This window comes from Triticum aestivum, chromosome 2B (assembly GCF_018294505.1).
Source record: "Triticum aestivum cultivar Chinese Spring chromosome 2B, IWGSC CS RefSeq v2.1, whole genome shotgun sequence".
Classification (NCBI taxonomy): Eukaryota; Viridiplantae; Streptophyta; class Magnoliopsida; order Poales; family Poaceae; genus Triticum; species Triticum aestivum.
The window spans coordinates 22,566,034-22,585,644 of record NC_057798.1 but is presented as its reverse complement, the minus strand read 5'-3'; positions in this window follow the sequence as shown (position 1 = coordinate 22,585,644).

The following is a 19,611-nucleotide window of genomic DNA, read 5'->3' as shown; positions in this document are numbered from 1 at the left end:
GCTTTATAGCCGCCCCAAAAGAAACAAAGGAGAGCAACTAATTGAGAGGTAAACCTCGTGGGAGCTCCTCAAGGGTCAGTTTTGATGGACGGAGAGTGTGCGACTTGGCGCGCTCTCGGTCGCCGCCACATGTCGCATGCTTGGCGTTCCCTCGGGATTTTTTTAAATATTTTTGTGCGTGTATTCTGGTTTATATGGTTTTTGCCTTTTTTTTGGCTTTTCCACGGTTTTTCTTAGGTTTGAAAGAAAACAATTCAATCATTTTTTGTGCGAGAAAACACATTTATTTTCTTCCACGAGAGGCACAAGTTTGCTTCTGCGACCTGTGCCACTCAGAAAATGAAAAATATGTTTTTTTTTCTTCCACAAGAGGCATATATTTGATTTTTGTGGAGGCACAGGTTTGCTTCCGCGGGAGGCACGGCTATGCCTCTTGGAAAGAGGAAAAAACATATAATTTTTTTAATTCCACAAGAGGCACGGATTTGCTTCACACAATTTCGCTTCTGAGAGAGGCACAATGCCTCTCGAGAAAGAAAAAAAAGTTTTTGACTTCCGTGAGAGGCACACGTTTGCTTGCGCGAGAGGCACAAAGTTGTGCCTCTCAAAAAGTAAAAAAATGTTTTTTCTTCCACGAGATGCAGAAAATTTGATTCACATGGAAGCATAGATTTTCTTTCGTGAGAGGCACATTTCTGCCTCTTAAAAATGGATAAAAAAGTGGGAGGGGGATCGTGCTTCCTGCTCTTTTTTCAGCGTTTTTTATGGAAAAAATAGTTTATCAAAACCTATTAACATCGGATAGCATGAATCCAACCATGTAAATGGTTTACAATTTGGAAGCATGGTTTAAAAGATATAACATGTTGAATAAATGAATATTCGTACAAGGAAAAACTACCAGGTTAAAACAAGTGGTGCACATACAATGTGTCGCTTGTCATAACCTCGCAAGGTGGGAGTGACCCTTGCAAGGTCTTCACCTTAGTTAGTGATTTCGAGAACATAGCCACGTTAAAGCGGACCCCTAGACCCTAGCGCCCGCTGCAATGGATATCGGCCAGCCCAATTACTCACCTTTCTACACAGGTTAGATGAGCATTTCTTCGTGCTGGTGCAGTACTATTCTAACTGTGTTGCACTATTTTGCAAAAATTATTTCGAGTTTTTCTTTTGGTTTGTCCTCTTTGGATTTTTTTCTTTGGTTTTTCTCTTTTATGTCTTTTACTTCGTGGCTTTCTTTGTTTTTTTTGTTTTCTGCCTATTTTCTATGTTTTCTTTCAGGTTTTTACCTTTTTCTATGTGGTTCACATTTTTCTGTGTCTTTTTCAAATGTCTTTTGCAAATATTATGTCTTTTTCTTTAATGTATATATCTAGTTCAAATAAAATATTAAATTTTTTAATACATGATCAATAAATATGTGTACTCCAAGAACATTTTTCATACACATCACATTTTTGGAAAACATGATCAACATTTTTTTCATACACAATGTATTTGTTTTGTCTATATTTTTTGTATGCATGACCAAGAAAACAATATACACATTTAACCTTTGTTTGAATGCTTGATTAATACTTTTCAAGTTTTTGTTTTAACATTCTTTCTAAATGCTTGATTAACATTTTTTAAATATGTGATAGACATTTTTCATACACATTGCACATTTTTTGTATACATCTGAAACATACTTAATATACTTGTTTACAATTATTAAAATATATTATTAGTATTCTGCAATCCAATATTTTTATGATTAAAAAAATTTCGTACAGATTGTAAATTTCAAGTATATATATAATACATTTTCATATACGTGATTATCATTTTGCAAATACTATTATTACTTTAATACATGATCAATAATTTTTGTATACTCCAGGAACATTTTTTGTACACATTTATCATTTTTTAAAAACCTGATCAACATGTTTTCATACACATTGTATTTATTTTGTCTATATATTTTGTACATGACAAATATTTTCAATATACATCTTTAACATTTTTCAAATGCTTGATTAATATTTTTCAAATACTTGATTATTTTTTTCTTCAAATGCTTGATTAATATTTTTTTTAAATACATGATCACTATTTTTCTTACATGCTGTATATTTTTTGTATACATGAGATACATTTTCTATATACACATTTAACATTTCTAAGACATATGATCAAAATTTTCTCAAACACATTGTTTTTGTTTTGTCAATTGTTGTCGTATAAATGACATACATGTTTTATGCATACTTAATATTTTCGAAATTATTAATTAATATTTTTAATACTTAATTAATTGTTTGTTGAAATACTTGATGTTTAATAAAATACATAATCATTTAATAAAATACATAATGACATTTTCGTATACAGGAGAAAAAATTAAGATTTTTGAAATACATGATCAACAATTCTCGTATATATAGTAACGCTAAACTAAACGTGAGTGCAGTACAGCTAATTCTTCACCCCAGTAATGGTACATACAAAATGCAGTAACAGATTATGTAAAATATAGTAATTTTCGTAAAAATATTGTAAATTACAAACCTGCATAGTAACATATATATTTTTCGGATTACTCCATTTTATACACCGTTTTAGTAGATTATATATATAGGGTTACTAGGGGTGTACAATAAGGTATTATTCACCCCACCATTCTCCCCCCCCCCCCTCCCTATATTTTAGTATCATTCCATCGTAATTTTACGTTCTGTAAATTTCGCCTTATTTCATATGTCAAAAGAAAACGTAAGAAAATATATAATCGCCATAAAAATTTCAAACATAAGAGCATAGTGTAAAATATACATAAAATGTATTTTTTTTGTTCTTATGACTTATATTTTTATTTTCTGATGACTTATATTTTTATTTTCTGATGCCAAATTTTATGTAGTGAATAAATATGAATGTAACTATCTGTATTTCAAATATAATTTATTTGTAAAATGATTGTAAGATTACCTTGGATGAAAATAACTATTTCTGCACGCGGGATGATGAATAGTCTTTGTGCGTGTGCGCGTGCGTGCATAGATGTGTGTGTCAAATGCTTGGGTAATATTTTTAAATACTTCATTCATATTTTTTCCAATAATTCATTAATATTAATTTAAAATGTGTGATCAACATTTTCCGTACATATTGTATATATTTTTCTTATATATGAGAAACATTCTCTCAATACACATTTTACATTTTTGAAACACATGATAAACATTTTTTCCATACACATTGTTTATTTTCTCTACACATAGATATATGTGTATTCATGAAAAATATGTTCTATACACATTTTACATTTTTTTCAAATGCTTGATTAACATTTTTTTAATACAAAATTATTTTTCCAATTACTCTAGTTTTTTTAATATGTGCTCAACATTTTTCATCCACCTTGTATTATTTCATACATTTTTTACATGGAAATATTTTCTCTGTCCAAATTTTACATTTTTCAAATATTTGGTTATCATTTTCATAAATTTTTTATGTAAAGTATTCTTTAATATATATGTAAAGTATAGCTGCTTCTTTAAGCGATACATAGGCGTTCCCCATTATATGGTGTTTTTTTTCTGTTTTTTTGCGAAAACCGTTATATGGTTCTTACAGAGAGCTGTGTAAATCCAGCTAGCCTACAACACTGTGGTAATGGAGAAGTCCGAGAAACATAGCTGCTTCACTGTCTTTGTTTATATTGCTCGATTGGTTCAATTTGTTTCATTTCCCCTTTTATTTACAACTTTATTCATATTCTGAAATATTCTAGTATATAAATATTTTTATTTCAAATTTTTATGGTCTGTTTAAAAATATTTATGCAATGTTAAAAGATGTTCGTGTAACTTTAAAAATGTTGATCCCTTTGAAAAAATTACATAAAATACTGTTCATGTATTACGAAAAACTGTTCTTGAAATTTGAAAAATGTTTCTACAATCTGAACGAATATACGGGATATTTAAAAATAAGGCTCACACATTTCAAAAAATATATGCATGACATAACTAAAAAATGAATATATTATATAAAAAATGTTCAAGTAGTTTAAAAATTTGTTTTGTATCTCACTAGGAAAATGTTTCAACATGTATTTGAAAATCTTTTAAAAAATGTATAAATATATATTTAAAAAAATGTTAAATGTATATAATCAAATGTTTCACTTGTATACTAAATATTTACAGTATCTATGAACAAAGTAGACGTCAAAACATATACTATAGAAAATATAATAATGTATTTAAAGAATGTTAAACGTGTATCCAAAAGTAATCCTGATGTATAAGAAAAATGTACATTCTATATGAAAATAAAAGTCTGTTGAAAAATAAAAATACAGAGCCAGAGAAAACCATGGAAAAGATAGAAAATAAGTGAGAAAACCCTTCAAAACCGATAATGACATGGGAAAATGTGTATATAAACACAAAGAAAGAAAAATAATCAAAAATAATCAAAACAAAGAAAAGACATTAATAATCATATAAAATTAAAACAAGAAAAAGAAACTACAAATCAATAAAAACCCAAAGAAAATTGATGAAAACTATAAAAACAGAAAATGAAAGAAGTTAAAAAACCCTAGTAAAAACTGGACCAATCCAGATAGTTAGACAACAAAAGAAGAAAAACCTCGGACGTATGCAACGACCCGAGCAGCGATCACAGGAGTGATCCGTACAGCGACCTAGTTGCTGGGCCGAACCAAGTGCGCGGACGTCAGAGGCTAGATGTAATAGGAATCAGTACGAGCGATATATAACTCTATGCTTGTTTCTCTACCGGTTTTGGGAAGGTTTTAGAACCCTCCTTCGACCATTTTTTACGGATTTTCTTCTCACTTTTTACTGTTTTCAAATCTTCAACTCTTTTTCAAACTCATGAACTTTTCAATACCACGAAGTTTTTTTTTCAAATTTGTGAACGTTTTTCCAAATCATGCAAAAATTTCAACATTACGACTAATTTCCAAATTTGGGAACATTTTTAAAATTGATATATTTTTTTATCAATTCCAAGAAAAAATTTCAAATTCATAAAAAATAAATTTAGTGAGCATTTTTTGATATTCCGGACATGTTCAAAATTTATTAACATTTTTGTAAATGCTAATTACTCTTGAAATTTAGGAATATTATCCAAATTTGTGCATGCTTTTTGAAACTTATGAACATTTTTAAAATCCATGATATTTTCTGTAATACAGAACATCTTCGAAAAAAATGCTTGGGATATCATGAATTTGTTTTCTGTACTTATAAAATGGTTCATGAATCTCAAATTTGAAACCTCTTTTAAAGAATCCTTTCAAACATCTTTGAAAGAATCTTTTGGTTTTTCCCATAGGATTGTTCATGTTTGGGATGTTTTTATACTTCAAAATTGTTCATGTTTAGGATTTTTTTACTACATCTCACAGGATTTCTAGCATCCATTGAAAGTTGTTTGAAATAATCCTTTGTTTTTTTATATGCAATAAAACAAACAAAAATCCTTTAGAATTGAAATTGACATGACATTCCAATCATATATATTTCTATTCCCCTGTTTTTAGATTTCCGCGAATCAAAGAGGCTCTGAATAATAAAGACCGTTGAAGCTCAAAGAAACAACCATGTGGTGTGTTTTTCGGTCCTGAGGGAAAACGATTGTATCCTATTTTTTGGTAGATTTTAAAAATGTGTTATTTAAAATCAGTTCATATATGTAAAATTAAAATATTTATTAAATTAAAAATGATTGTATTAGAAATGATATATTTTTAGAAGCATGTATTAGAAAGAAACGGGCTGAACTTTTCTCATGTGTGTGCGGTGTTTGGAGTCTGCGCCATATCAGCATCCTCTAGCCTTCATATAGTGTAGGTCAAGCTTTGTATGACGACTCCGTTAGATGCATTGTTTCAAGCCTCAAACGCTAAATGGGTGATTATTATAGTGATTTTATGATGACTTTGCTATACTTGCTCTTACTATAATTGTAATACTTGGGCGTGTTGGATGATAAACCTTTGTATTTGTGACAGATTTTTTAGGCTATTGCATTTATTATTAAACTAATAATTGTCCCTGCGTTGCAAGGGGACTTAAATATTCTAATACGTTGTACCATGATTTACTTGATAATACAAGTGTGATTTTTTAAATAAATATTTACCGAATTCCTTGTTGGTGATATACCTACGGAAATGTATTTTAGGATTTCTAAATCACTTTGTTGGTTTATTTATTACCAAAGGAAATATAATTTTTTTGTAGGGAAATAAATTTATTTGATAAATCAATAAAAGATGGGACGATTAATACGATTCACCAGAAATGATGCTCGAACGATGAAAGGTTCGACGAGCACTCAGTTTGACAGAAAAAGCCTTCTTTATGAAAATAGTATAAAGAGAGACTTTGGTAGTTCTAGCTGATTACCCAACATTCCCCTGAGAAAAAAAAGCTGATTACACAACACTGGTGAATCGAGAGGGAAACCCACGGAAGGACAGACGTACGTACATACGTGCGTATGTGCGTTGGTCACCTCTCTCGCTCCCTACGATAATTTTGACTTCCACAGGTGGTTGACGAACATTGCTCGGTTTGATTTGTTACGTTCCGTTTTATCACTTGGCGACGTCCTACTTTATTATACTGCCTCTTTTTATTAATATAAGACCTTTTAGCTATTTCAAAATATTGACTACATATATACTAAAGCAAGTGAACGTACACACAAAAATGTGTCTACATAATATAAATCAAGGAAAAGTTCAGAGATCTTATATTAGGAAGAGGGAGTAGAGGATAAAAGGGCAACTCCAAACGGGTGGGCGTATTCCGTACGCGCGTTTCTGTTTAGGTGGAAATGGACAAAAACGCCCATGCATTCCCACATCTAGTCTGCTCGCTGTCTGTGTGAACGCATTGCTGATCCAAATTTGTGTCCACATGGACACAAGTCTGACGCGCCGCGCATGCGCTCGATGTCTTCCTCGGACCCACGTGCCGGCCGCCCAATTACCCCACATGGTTTAATGCGTCCATCTAAATTGGACACGCATGGAGTGGATGGAAGCGTCCGGAGTCCTCGTCCTTTTAAATGCAAGCGAGGCGCGGGGAGGGGGGGGGGGCGGCGGAGGGCATCCACTTCTCCCACTTCCATCCACATCTAGCCACCCTTGCTCACTCGCATGCGACAGAAAACCCTAGCCCACGCATCCGCCATGGGGTTCTTCAACAAGGGGAAGGGGAAGTGCAAGTTCGACGCTGGCGTGGGCTCACCTCGAGCGTCGGCGCCAGATGCTTTTGCTTTGGTGCCGCGGGCAGGTTTGGCTCTTCGGCCGTGGGACCGGCTCTACATTTCCGGTGCACGGGACTGCATACCACTGGGAGTTCTGTGTGTCACCATTATGGCACGATGTGAACCTCCTGCACGGCTGACACCTTGACCCGCACCGCATTTCGGTGTTTGCCATGCCGCAGTCTGAGGGGACGCGCGCAGAGAAGATCTGCCAACGGCGGGCTCTCCTCATGCCTGAGCAGCGCCGCGAGTCACCATACGCGCCAGACTCCCCCAATTGGAACGTGTAATTCGCCACCATGCACGACGTGCGCCGCCGCGGCGCCGTCCAGATCAGCGCGGCTAATCCACCGTCGTCCCGGGTGGTGGCGCAGGAGGACGAGGAGGCCGAGGCGGCATACCTAGTCACGCTCGAGGAGGCGTACAAGAACGCCCTCGAGGAGTCCGACCGAGAAGAGGGCACGCTGGCCTGGTCTCGAAGAGGCATTCCCGCTGTCGACTATGGTGGACTGTGTCTACCCTCCACCGCCCCACCACTCCCTGAATCAGCGCCGGCACCACCCGCCAACATGGAGAGGTACATGTGGATTGGCGTCTTGTGTGAGTGGGTCAGCGCGCCGGCCATCCGGCTGGGCGCGATGGAGGAGTAGGAGGCGGCGTACCTCCAGTAGTCGAAGGCACGCGCACTGGCGGAGGAGCGAGCCGACGAGGAGCAACGCATGCAGCTGGAGCGCGAGGAGGAGGAGGATGAGCGCCTGCAGCGTTGGGCACGGGGGAGGAGGGGGAGGAGGAGCGGCGGGAGCGCGTGGAGGAGTAGCACGCGCCACGCAGCAGAGCCGTCGACGTAGTAGATGGAGGAGGAGGCGACGCAGGTGGCACACTATAGCAGGCCTTGCCGTAGGCTGCGTAGTCGCAGCCCTTCTTCGACCTCACCCATTATGACGACAAGGGTCACGCCTAGGGCTGCGGGCTGGGTCGGCTGGGAGGTGCCATTTTTTAAGTTCTTTATTAATATTTAGGTGGACTTTGGCCGGCAGTTGACCGTTGGCTATTTTAATGTTTAAGTTATTGCATGTTTTAAATTTTTGCCAACTTAGTTTTTTAAGACCACATGGACTAATGTGCCGGTTGCATTGGGCGCACCGGCCGATCCAAACCCAAAAACAGATACGTGCATCCGTTCAGACGATCTAAATGGATAAAAATGACAAAAATCATGTCTTGCGTGGGCTGGTTGGAGTTGCCCTAAGGGGGGATGTGCAACGGCGAAGCTATGTAGAAGTCTGAGGCCTCGTTTGGTTGCAAGTTATCCCCCCGGGTTCCCCGCTATTTCCTCGGGCCAGAGAACCTCGGGCTGAGTTGGCCCGGGAGACCCACCGCGACATTTGGATGCATCTGTACGGGAGGTGGCCCTGCCCGATGTTGGAAATATGCCCTAGAGGCAATAATAAAATGGTTATTATTATATTTCTTTATTCATGATAATTGTCTATTGTTCATGCTATAATCGTATTATCCGGAAATCGTAATACGTGTGTGAATACATAGACCACAACAAGTCCCTAGTAAGCCTCTAGATGACTAGCTCGTTGATCAATAGATAGTCATGGTTTCCTGACTATGGACATTGGATGTCATTGATAACGGGATCACATCATTAGGAGAATGATGTGATGGACAAGACCCAATCCTAAGCATAGCACAGAGATCGTGTAGTTCGTTTCGCTCGAGCTTTCCAAATGTCAAGTATCATTTCCTTAGACCATGAGATTGTGCAACTCCTGGATACCGTAGGAGTGCTTTGGGTGTGCCAAACGTCACAACGTAACTAGGTGGCTATAAAGGTGCACTACGGGTATCTCTGAAAGTGTCTGTTGGGTTGGCACGAATCGAGATTGGGATTTGTCACTCCGTATGATGGAGAGGTATCTCTGGGCCCACTCGGTAATGCATCATCATAATGAGCTCAATGTGACCAAGTGTCTGGTCACAGGATCATGCATTACGGTACGAGTAAAGTGACTTGCCGGTAACGAGACTGAACGAGGTATTGGGATACCGACGATCGAGTCTCGGGCAAGTAACGTACCGATTGACAAAGGGAATTGTATACGGGATTGATTAAATCCTCGACATCGTGGTTCATCCGATGAGATCATCGAGGAGTATGTGGGAGCCAACATGGGTATCCAGATCCCGCTGTTGGTTATTGACCGAAGAGGCGTCTCGGTCATGTCTGCATGTCTCCCGAGCCCGTAGGGTCTACACACTTAAGGTTCGGTGACGCTAGGGTTGTAGATGTGAATATGCAGTGACTCGAAAGTTGTTCGGAGTCCCAGATGAGATCCTGGACGTCATGAGGAGTTCCGGAATGGTCCGTAGGTGAAGAATTATATATAGGAAGTGCTGTTTCGGCCATCGGGAGAGTTTCGGGGGTCACCGGTATTGTACCGGGACCACCCGAAGGGTCCCGGGGGTCCACCGGGTGGGGCCACCTATCCCGGAGGGCCCCGTGGGCTGAAGTGGGGAGGGGACCAGCCCCTGGTGGGCTGGTGCGCCCCACCTTGGGCCCCTCTGCGCCTAGGGTTGGAAACCCTAGGGTGGGGGGCGCCTCCACTTGCCTTGGGGGGCAAGTCTCCCCCTTGGCCGCCGCCCCTCCCAGGAGATCCCATCTCCAGGGTCGGCGCCCTCCTGGGGACCCTATATAAAGAGGGGGGAGGGAGGGAAGCCGCACCCTTGCACTTGGTGCATCCCTTCCCCCTTGCTACACCTCTCCCTCCCGCAGACGCTTGGCGAAGCCCTGCCGGATCCCTGCTGCATCCACCACCACGCCGTCGTGCTGCTGGATCTTCATCAACCTCTCCTTCCCCCTTGCTGGATCAAGAAGGAGGAGACGTCACGCTGACCGTACGTGTGTTGAACGCGGAGGTGCCGTCCGTTCGGCGCTAGGATCTCCAGTGATTTGGATCACGACGAGTATGACTCCCTCAACCCCGTTCTCTTGAATGCTTCCGCTCGCGATCTACAAGGGTATGTAGATGCACTCCTCTCTCTCGTTGCTGGATGAACTCCTAGATTGATCTTGGTGAACGTAGGAAATTTTTTATTTTATGCAACGTTCCCCAACAGTGGTATCAGAGCTAGGTCTATGCGTAGTTCTCTTTGCACGAGTAGAACACAATTTGTTGTGGGCATAGATGTTGTCAACTTTCTTGCCACTACTAGTCTTATTTTGCTTCAGCGGTACTGTGGGATGAAGCGGCCCGGACCGACCTTACACGTACGCTTACGTGAGACAGGTTCCACCGACTGACATGCACTAGTTGCATAAGGTGGCTAGCGGGTGTCTGTCTCTCCCACTTTAGTTGGAGCGGATTCGATGAAAAGGGTCCTTATGAAGGGTAAATAGAAGTTGACAAATCACATTGTGGCTTTAACGTAGGTAAGAAAACGTTCTTGCTAGATCACCTATAGAAGCCACGTAAAAACTTGCAACAACAATTAGAGGACGTCTAACTTGTTTTTGCAGCAAGTGTTTTGTGATGTGATATGGCCAAAGGATGTGATGAATGATATATGTGATGTATGAGATGATCATGTTCTTGTAATAGGAATCACGACTTGCATGTCGATGAGTATGACAACCGGCAGGAGCCATAGGAGTTGTCTTTATTTTTTGTATGACCTGCGTGTCATTGATAAACGCCATGTAAATTACTTTACTTTATTGCTAAACGCGTTAGCCATAGAAGTAGAAGTAGTCGTTGGCGTGACAACTTCATGAAGACACGATGATGGAGATCATGATGATGGAGATCATGGTGTCATGCCGGTGACGAAGATGATCATGGCGCCCCGAAGATGGAGATCAAAGGAGCAATATGATATTGGCCATATCATGTCACTATTTGATTGCATGTGATATTTATCATGTTTTACATCTTATTTGCTTAGAACGACGATAGCTTAAATAAGATGATCCCTCGAAATAATTTCAAGAAAAGTGTTTCCCCTAACTGTGCACCGTTGCGAAGGTTCATTGTTTCGAAGCACCACGTGATGATCGGGTGTGATAGATCCTAACGTTCAAATACAACGGGTGTAAGCCAGATTTACACACGCAATACACTTAGGTTGACTTGACGAGCCTAGCATGTACAGACATGGCCTCGGAACACGGAAGACCGAAAGGTCGAGCATGAGTCGTATAGTAGATACGATCAACATGAAGATGTTCACCGATGTTAGCTAGTCCGTCTCACGTGATGATCGGACACGGCCTAGTTGACTCGGATCATGTTTCACTTAGATGACTAGAGGGATGTCTGTCTAAGTGGGAGTTCATTGAATAATTTGATTAGATGAACTTAATTATCATGAACTTAGTCTAAAGCCTTTGCAAAATGTCTTGTAGATCAAATGGCCAACGCTCATGTCCACCTCAACTTCAGCGCGTTCCTAGAGAAAACCAAGCTGAAAGATGATGGCAGCAACTATACAGACTGGGTCCGGAACCTGAGGATCATCGTCATATCTGCCAAGAAAGATTATGTCCTAGAAGCGCCGCTAGGTGAAGCACCAATCCCAGAGAGCCAAGATGTTATGAACGCTTGGCAGTCTCGTGCTGGTGATTACTCCCTCGTTCAGTGTGGCATGCTTTACAGCTTAGAACTGGGGCTCCAAAAGCGTTTTGAGCAACATGGAGCATATGAGATGTTCGAGGAGCTAAAAATGGTTTTCCAAGCTCATGCCCGGGTCAAGAGATATGAAGTCTCCGACAAGTTCTTTAGCTGTAAGATGGAGGAAAACAGTTCTGTTAGTGAGCACATACTCAAGATGTCTGGGTTGCACAACCGCTTGACTCAGCTGGGAGTTAATCTCCCGGATGACGCGGTCATTGACAGAATCCTCCAGTCGCTCCCACCAAGCTACAAGAGCTTTGTGATGAACTTCAATATGCAGGGGATGGAAAAGACCATTCCTGAGGTATATTCAATGCTGAAATCAGCAGAGGTAGAGATCAAAAAGGAACATCAAGTGTTGATGGTGAATAAAACCACTAAGTTCAAGAAAGGCAAAGGAAAGAAGAACTTCAAGAAGGACGGCAAGGAAGTTGCTGCGCCTGGTAAGCCAGTTGCCAGGAAGAAGTCAAGCAATGGACCCAAGCCTGAAACTGAGTGCTTTTATTGCAAGGGAAGCGGACACTGGAAGCGGAACTGCTCCAAGTACTTAGCGGACAAGAAGGCCGGCAAAACCAAAGGTATATGTGATATACATGTAATTGATGTGTACCTTACCAGTGCTCGTAGTAGCTCTTGGGTATTTGATACCGGTGCGGTTGCTCATATTTGTAACTCAAAGCAGGAGCTGCGGAATAAGCGGAGATTGGCGAAGGACGAGGTGACGATGCGCGTCGGGAATGGTTCCAAGGTCGATGTGATCGCTATCGGCACGCTACCTCTATATTTACCTACGGGATTAGTTTTGAACCTCAATAATTGTTATTTAGTACCAGCTTTGAGCATGAACATTGTATCAGGATCTCGTTTAATTCGAGATGGCTACTCATTTAAATCCGAGAATAATGGTTGTTCTATTTATATGAGTGATATGTTTTATGGTCATGCCCCACTGGTGAATGGTTTATTCTTAATGAATCTCGAGCGTAATGTTACACATATTCATAGTGTGAATACTAAAAGATGCAAAGTTGATAACGATAGTCCCACATACTTGTGGCACTGCCGCCTTGGTCACATTGGTGTCAAGCGCATGAAGAAGCTCCATGCTGATGGACTTTTAGAGTCTCTAGATTATGAATCGTTTGACACATGCGAGCCATGCCTCATGGGCAAGATGACCAAGACTCCATTCTCCGGAACAATGGAGCGAGCAACCAACTTATTGGAAATCATACATACTGATGTGTGCGGTCCAATGAGCGATGAGGCTCGCGCAGGATATCGTTATGTTCTCACTCTCACTGATGACTTGAGTAGATATGGGTATGTCTACTTGATGAAACACAAGTCTGAGACCTTTGAAAAGTTCAAGGAATTTCAGAATGAGGTAGAGAATCAACGTGACCGAAAGATAAAGTTCTTACGATCAGATCGTGGAGGTGAATATTTAAGTCACGAATTTGGTACGCACTTAAAGAAATGTGGAATAGTTTCACAACTCACGCCGCCTAGAACACCTCAGTGAAATGGTGTGTCCAAACGTCGTAATCACACTCATTGGATATGGTGCGATCTATGATGTCACTTACCGATTTACTGCTATCATTTTGGGGATACGCTCTAGAGACAGCTACATTCACTTTAAATAGGGCACCGTCTAAATCCGTTGAGACGACACCTTATGAATTGTGGTTTGGAAAGAAACCTAAGTTGTCGTTTCTAAAAGTTTGGGGATGCGATGCTTATGTCAATAAACTTCAACCTGAGAAGCTCGAACCCAAGTCGGAAAAATGCGTCTTCATAGGATACCCTAAGGAAACCATTGGGTATACATTCTACTTAAGATCCGAAGGCAAGATCTTTGTTGCCAAGAACGGGTCCTTTCTGGAGAAAGAGTTTCTCTCGAAAGAATTAAGTGGGAGGAAAGTAGAGCTTGATGAAGTACTACCTCTTGAAACGGTGAGTAGCGCAACTCAGGAAGATATTCCTGTGGTGCCTGCACCGACAAGAGAGGAGGTTAATGATGATGATCAAGACACTTCGGATCAAGCTCCTACTGAACTTCGAAGGTCCACAAGGACACGTTCCGCACCAGAGTGGTACGGCAACCCTGTCTTGGAAATCATGTTGTTAGACAATGATGAACCTTCGAACTATGAAGAAGCGATGGCTGGCCCAGGTTCCAACAAATGGCTTGAAGCCATGCAATCCGAGATAGGATCCATGTATGAAAACGAAGTGTGGACTTTGACAGACTTGCCCGATGATCGGCGAGCAATAGAAAACAAATGGATCTTTAAGAAGAAGACGGACGCGGATGGTAATGTTACCACATATAAAGCTCGACTTGTCGCTAAGGGTTATCGACAAGTTCAAGGGATTGACTATGATGAGACATTCTCTCCCGTAGCGAAGCTGAAGTCCGTCTGAATCATGTTAGCAATTGCCTCATACTATGATTATGAGATATGGCAAATGGACGTCAAAACGGCATTCCTTAACGGTCACCTTAAGGAAGAACTGTATATGATGCAGCCGGAAGGTTTTGTCGACCCTAAGAATGCTAACAAGGTATGCAAGCTCCAGCGCTCCATCTATGGGCTGGTGCAAGCATCTCGGAGTTGGAAAATTCGCTTTAACGAGATGATTAAAGCATTTGGGTTTATGCAGACTTATGGAGAAGCCTGCGTCTACAATAGTGAGTGGGAGCTCTGTAGCATTTCTCATATTATATGTGGATGACATACTTTTTGATGGGAAATGATATAGAACTTTTGGACAGCATAAAGGCCTACTTGAATAAGTGTTTTTCAATGAAGGACCTTGGAGAAGCTGATTACATATTAGGCATCAAAATCTATAGAGATAGATCAAGACACCTCATAGGTCTTTCACAAAGCACATACCTTGATAAGATATTGAAGAAGTTCAATATGGATCAGTCCAAGAAGGGGTTCTTGCCTGTGTTGCAAGGTGTGAAATTGAGCTCGGCTCAATGCTCGACCACGGTAGAAGATAGAGAAAACATGAGTGTCGTCCCCTATGCCTCAGCCATAGGGTCTATCATGTATGCCATGACCTATACCAGGCCTGATATAAACCTTGCCGTAAGTTTGGTAGGAAGGTACAAAAGTAATCCCGGCATGGAACACTGGACAGCGGTCAAGAACATACTTAAGTACCTGAAAAGGACTAAGGACATGTTTCTCGTATATGGAGGTGACGAAGAGCTCGTCGTAAAGGGTTACGTCGACGCTAGCTTCGACACAGATCTGGATGACTCGAAGTCACAAACCGGATACGTGTATATTTTGAATGGTGGGGCAGTAAGCTGGTGCAGTTGCAAGCAGAGCGTCGTGGCGGGATCTACATGTGAAGCGGAGTACATGGCAGCCTCGGAGGCAGCACATGAAGCAATCTGGGTGAAGGAGTTCATCACCGACCTAGGAGTCATACCCAATGCGTCGGGGCCGATTACACTCTTCTGTGACAACACTGGAGCTATTACACTTGCCAAGGAGCCCAGGTTTCACAAGAAGACCAGGCACATCAAGCGTCGCTTCAACTCCATTCGTGAAAATGTTCAAGATGGAGACATAGATATTTGTAAAGTACATACGGACCTGAATGTAGCAGATCCGTTGACTAAACCTCTCCCTAGAGCAAAACATGATCAACACCAGGACGCAATGGGTGTTCGATACATCACAATGTAACTAGATTATTCACTCTAGTGCAAGTGGGAGACTGTTGGAAATATGCCCTAGAGGCAATAATAAAATGGTTATTATTATATTTCTTTATTCATGATAATTGTCTATTGTTCATGCTATAATCGTATTATCCGGAAACCGTAATACGTGTGTGAATACATAGACCACAACAAGTCCCTAGTAAGCCTCTAGATGACTAGCTCGTTGATCAACAGATAGTCATGGTTTCCTGACTATGGACATTGGATGTCATTGATAATGGGATCACATCATTAGGAGAATGATGTGATGGACAAGACCCAATCCTAAGCATAGCACAAAGATCGTGTAGTTCATTTCGCTAGAGCTTTCCAAATGTCAAGTATCATTTCCTTAGACCATGAGATTGTGCAACTCCCGGATACCGTAGGAGTGTTTTGGGTGTGCCAAACGTCACAACGTAACTGGGTGGCTATAAAGATGCACTACGGGTATCTCCGAAAGTGTCTGTTGCGTTGGCACGAATAGAGACTGGGATTTGTCACTCCGTATGACGGAGAGGTATCTCTGGGCCCACTCAGTAATGCATTATCATAATGAGCTCAATGTGACCAAGTGTCTGGTCACGGGATCATGCATTACGGTACGAGTAAAGTGACTTGCGGTAACGAGACTGAACGAGGTATTGGGATACCGAAGATCGAGTCTCGGGCAAGTAACGTACCGATTGACAAAGGGAATTGTATACGGGATTGATTAAATCCTCGACATCGTGGTTCATCCGATGAGATCATCGAGGAGTATGTGGGAGCCAACATGGGTATCCAGATCCCGCTGTTGGTTATTGACCGGAGAGGCGTCTCGGTCATGTCTGCATGTCTCCCGAACTCGTAGGGTCTACACACTTAAGGTTCGGTGACGCTAGGGTTGTAGAGATGTGAATATGCAGTGACCCGAAAGTTGTTCAGAGTCCCGTATGAGATCCTAGACGTCACGAGGAGTTCCGGAATGGTCCGGAGGTGAAGAACTATATATAGAAAGTGCTGTTTCGGCCATCGGTAGAGTTTCGGGGGTCACCGGTATTGTACCGGGACCACCGGAAGGGTCCCGGGGGTCCACCGGATGGGGCCAGCTATCCCGGAGGGCCCCGTGGGCTGAAGTGGGAAGGGGACCAGCCCCTGGTGGGCTGGTGCGCCCCCCTTGGGCCCCCCTGCGCCTAGGGTTGGAAACCCTAGGGTGGGGGGGGGCTCCACTTGCCTTGGGGGGCAAGTCTCCCCCCTTGGCCACCGCCCCTCCCTGGAGATCCCATCTCCAGGGCCGGCGCCCCCCTGGGGACCCTATATAAAGAGAGGGGGAGGGAGGGCAGCCGCACCCTTGCACTTGGCGCCTCCCTTCCCCCTTGCTACACCTCTCCCTCCCGCAGACGCTTGGCGAAGCCCTGCCGGATCCCTGCTGCATCCACCACCACGCCGTCGTGCTGCTGGATCTTCATCAACCTCTCCTTCCCCCTTGCCGGATCAAGAAGGAGGAGACGTCATGCTGACCGTACGTGTGTTGAACGCGGAGGTGCCGTCCGTTCGGCGCTAGGATCTCCGGTGATTTGGATCACGACGAGTACGACTCCCTCAACCCCGTTCTCTTGAACGCTTCCGCTCGCGATCTACAAGGGTATGTAGATGCACTCCTCTCTCTCGTTGCTGGATGAACTCCTAGATTGATCTTGGTGAATGTAGGAAATTTTTTATTTTATGCAACGTTCCCCAACACCCGACCCATGTCGTTTCCACGGGAAGAAATACCACGACCCTAGAGATCGGAAAGGAAACCCCCGTCTCGAGAGATACGAGTGAACAACAGGCGCCATCGACCAAGATCCGGTGCCCCGTCTCCTCCGCCTCCGAGCTCCTGCGTCGGCGAACGAAGCGACGCCCCTGACCTCCTTCCTTCGGTGCTCAGGATCAAAGCTCCCTCTAGCGATGGCGACGGACCGCAGCCGTCACCTTCCTTCCCCAGATCTTCCATCTGCATCAAAGTTTTGGCCCCCTCCGACAACCGCGGCTTTTTCTGGACGTGATCTCCACCCCTCCCCCCTGTTGACCAAATTAACTAGCATGGTAATCTCCCCGTGGTGTGGGAGAGGCCATGGAAATCCCCCCAGAGGGATTAGAGCCCTGAAACAATCGACCCTTGGAACCAAACGAGGCATGAGGGGGCCATGCCTCCCTCCCTCCCCACCCCCAAATGCAATTTTTTACTAGGTAGTAATCGTCCTAGACCCATGTACGCGTACAAGGCCACATGCCCATGACTACACGAGCCTGCTTGGGCCTCGAGTGCTTCACGTCTCTTTCCCCAACCATGCTCGCCGTTGGCGCAGCATGACGGGTTGCCTCACTGCCTGTGCCTCCATCTAGCCGCCGCACTGCCTCGACAATGACACCGAGATTAGTAATTTAGTATGCCTATTTCTAATTTAGCAATTAGTAATTCAGAATGCCTATTCTGCTATTCATTTGATATAATAGCAGATTTCTTGTTGCTTGCACCACATATTTGTTCTTGTGAATAGTTTTTTTTTGACCATGGTTCTTGTGAATAGTTAATATTGGTTGTTTGAATTGGGACTCAAAAGAACCTGTAAGCATGGTTAAAGGCAACAGCGGCAACATTCAGTCGTACTTCATAAGGCAAAGAATAGAGGCACTAGCAGAAGATCCTCCGGTTGCACAATCTTTACCTCTGCTCCTTGAATTGGAACAACAAGAAAATCAAGATAAAGAGCCTCAAACAAATAATTCAGTTCCTCTTCTAGTTATATTTTGAGATAAGGAATTCTTGGAGCGAGACCCTGCTTTGCGACCACAAATTTGGCAATACCCACCAAATCAGAGATATTGTGCGGTTGGTTAATTTTTAGAAGGGTAAGGTCATCTTCAATGGCAACCCACAAAAAACCTCCCGCATCCGTCCGTGGCCAGGGGGGGCAATACACAGACACGGATGCCGGAGGCAGCCATCCAACCGTAGCCGCGTACATTTCCACAACAACTCAAACCAACCGGACGAAATTCATGCAAACACTAGCAGATTTCGTGAAAATATGACAGATTTCATATAAAAAGCCGGATTTTCATATAAACTAACGGATTTCAGTAGATTTACACCAACGGTGCTAGTTCAGCTCTGAAGGTATAATTAATACCTAATCTAAATCGCCGCCTGCGGATCCCTTTCTCTTCCTCATGTCCGACAGCTCGATCACCAGACTGCCGGGACCCCCGGAGGTATATGCTTCAGCGCAAAGGACTTCTCGCTTCCCCGCCTCTCATCGGAGTGGAACCCCCGGCTGATGCTTCAGCGGGAGGAGAAGGCGGCACCTCCTCTTTCGTGAAGCCCATGTAGGATTGACAGAGGTCCTCGAAAGATAAGAACCGGGCAAGACACTGACTGTGTACACCGGTGTCGCCTAGGCGGTGGCCTTCATGGGACCCAAACGGCGGCGGGCTCCCGTGTTCTACTTCTCCTTGATGATGGCAGCTGACGCGGAGGCGCCATCCACCGACTCGCCGCTTTCCGCGCACCCAGCTTCTGCCTCTACTTGCATGGCGCGGTCGCAGACATGGGAGGCGCGGTCGTCAGCGGCAGTGATGACGCCCGTGTCGCCGTGCTCCCCGTCGTGCCGGCGTCGAGCAACTTGCCACTCCTCATCGAGTGGCCCTGGAGCGGTGAGTTGTTGAACCACACGGCGGGTTGGGGCGGCAACTTGCTCCGTCGAGTGAGGCTCAGGAGGTGGAGCAGCGAGCTGCCTCGTTCGTATTCGACCGGCTCGGCGGGCCACCCAACCGGCTTGTATGCCGGAGAACTGCTCTTAGGAAGCCATCGGAAGAGTGGTGGAGGAGGTGATTGGGGGAGCGGCGGAGGGGTGTGGT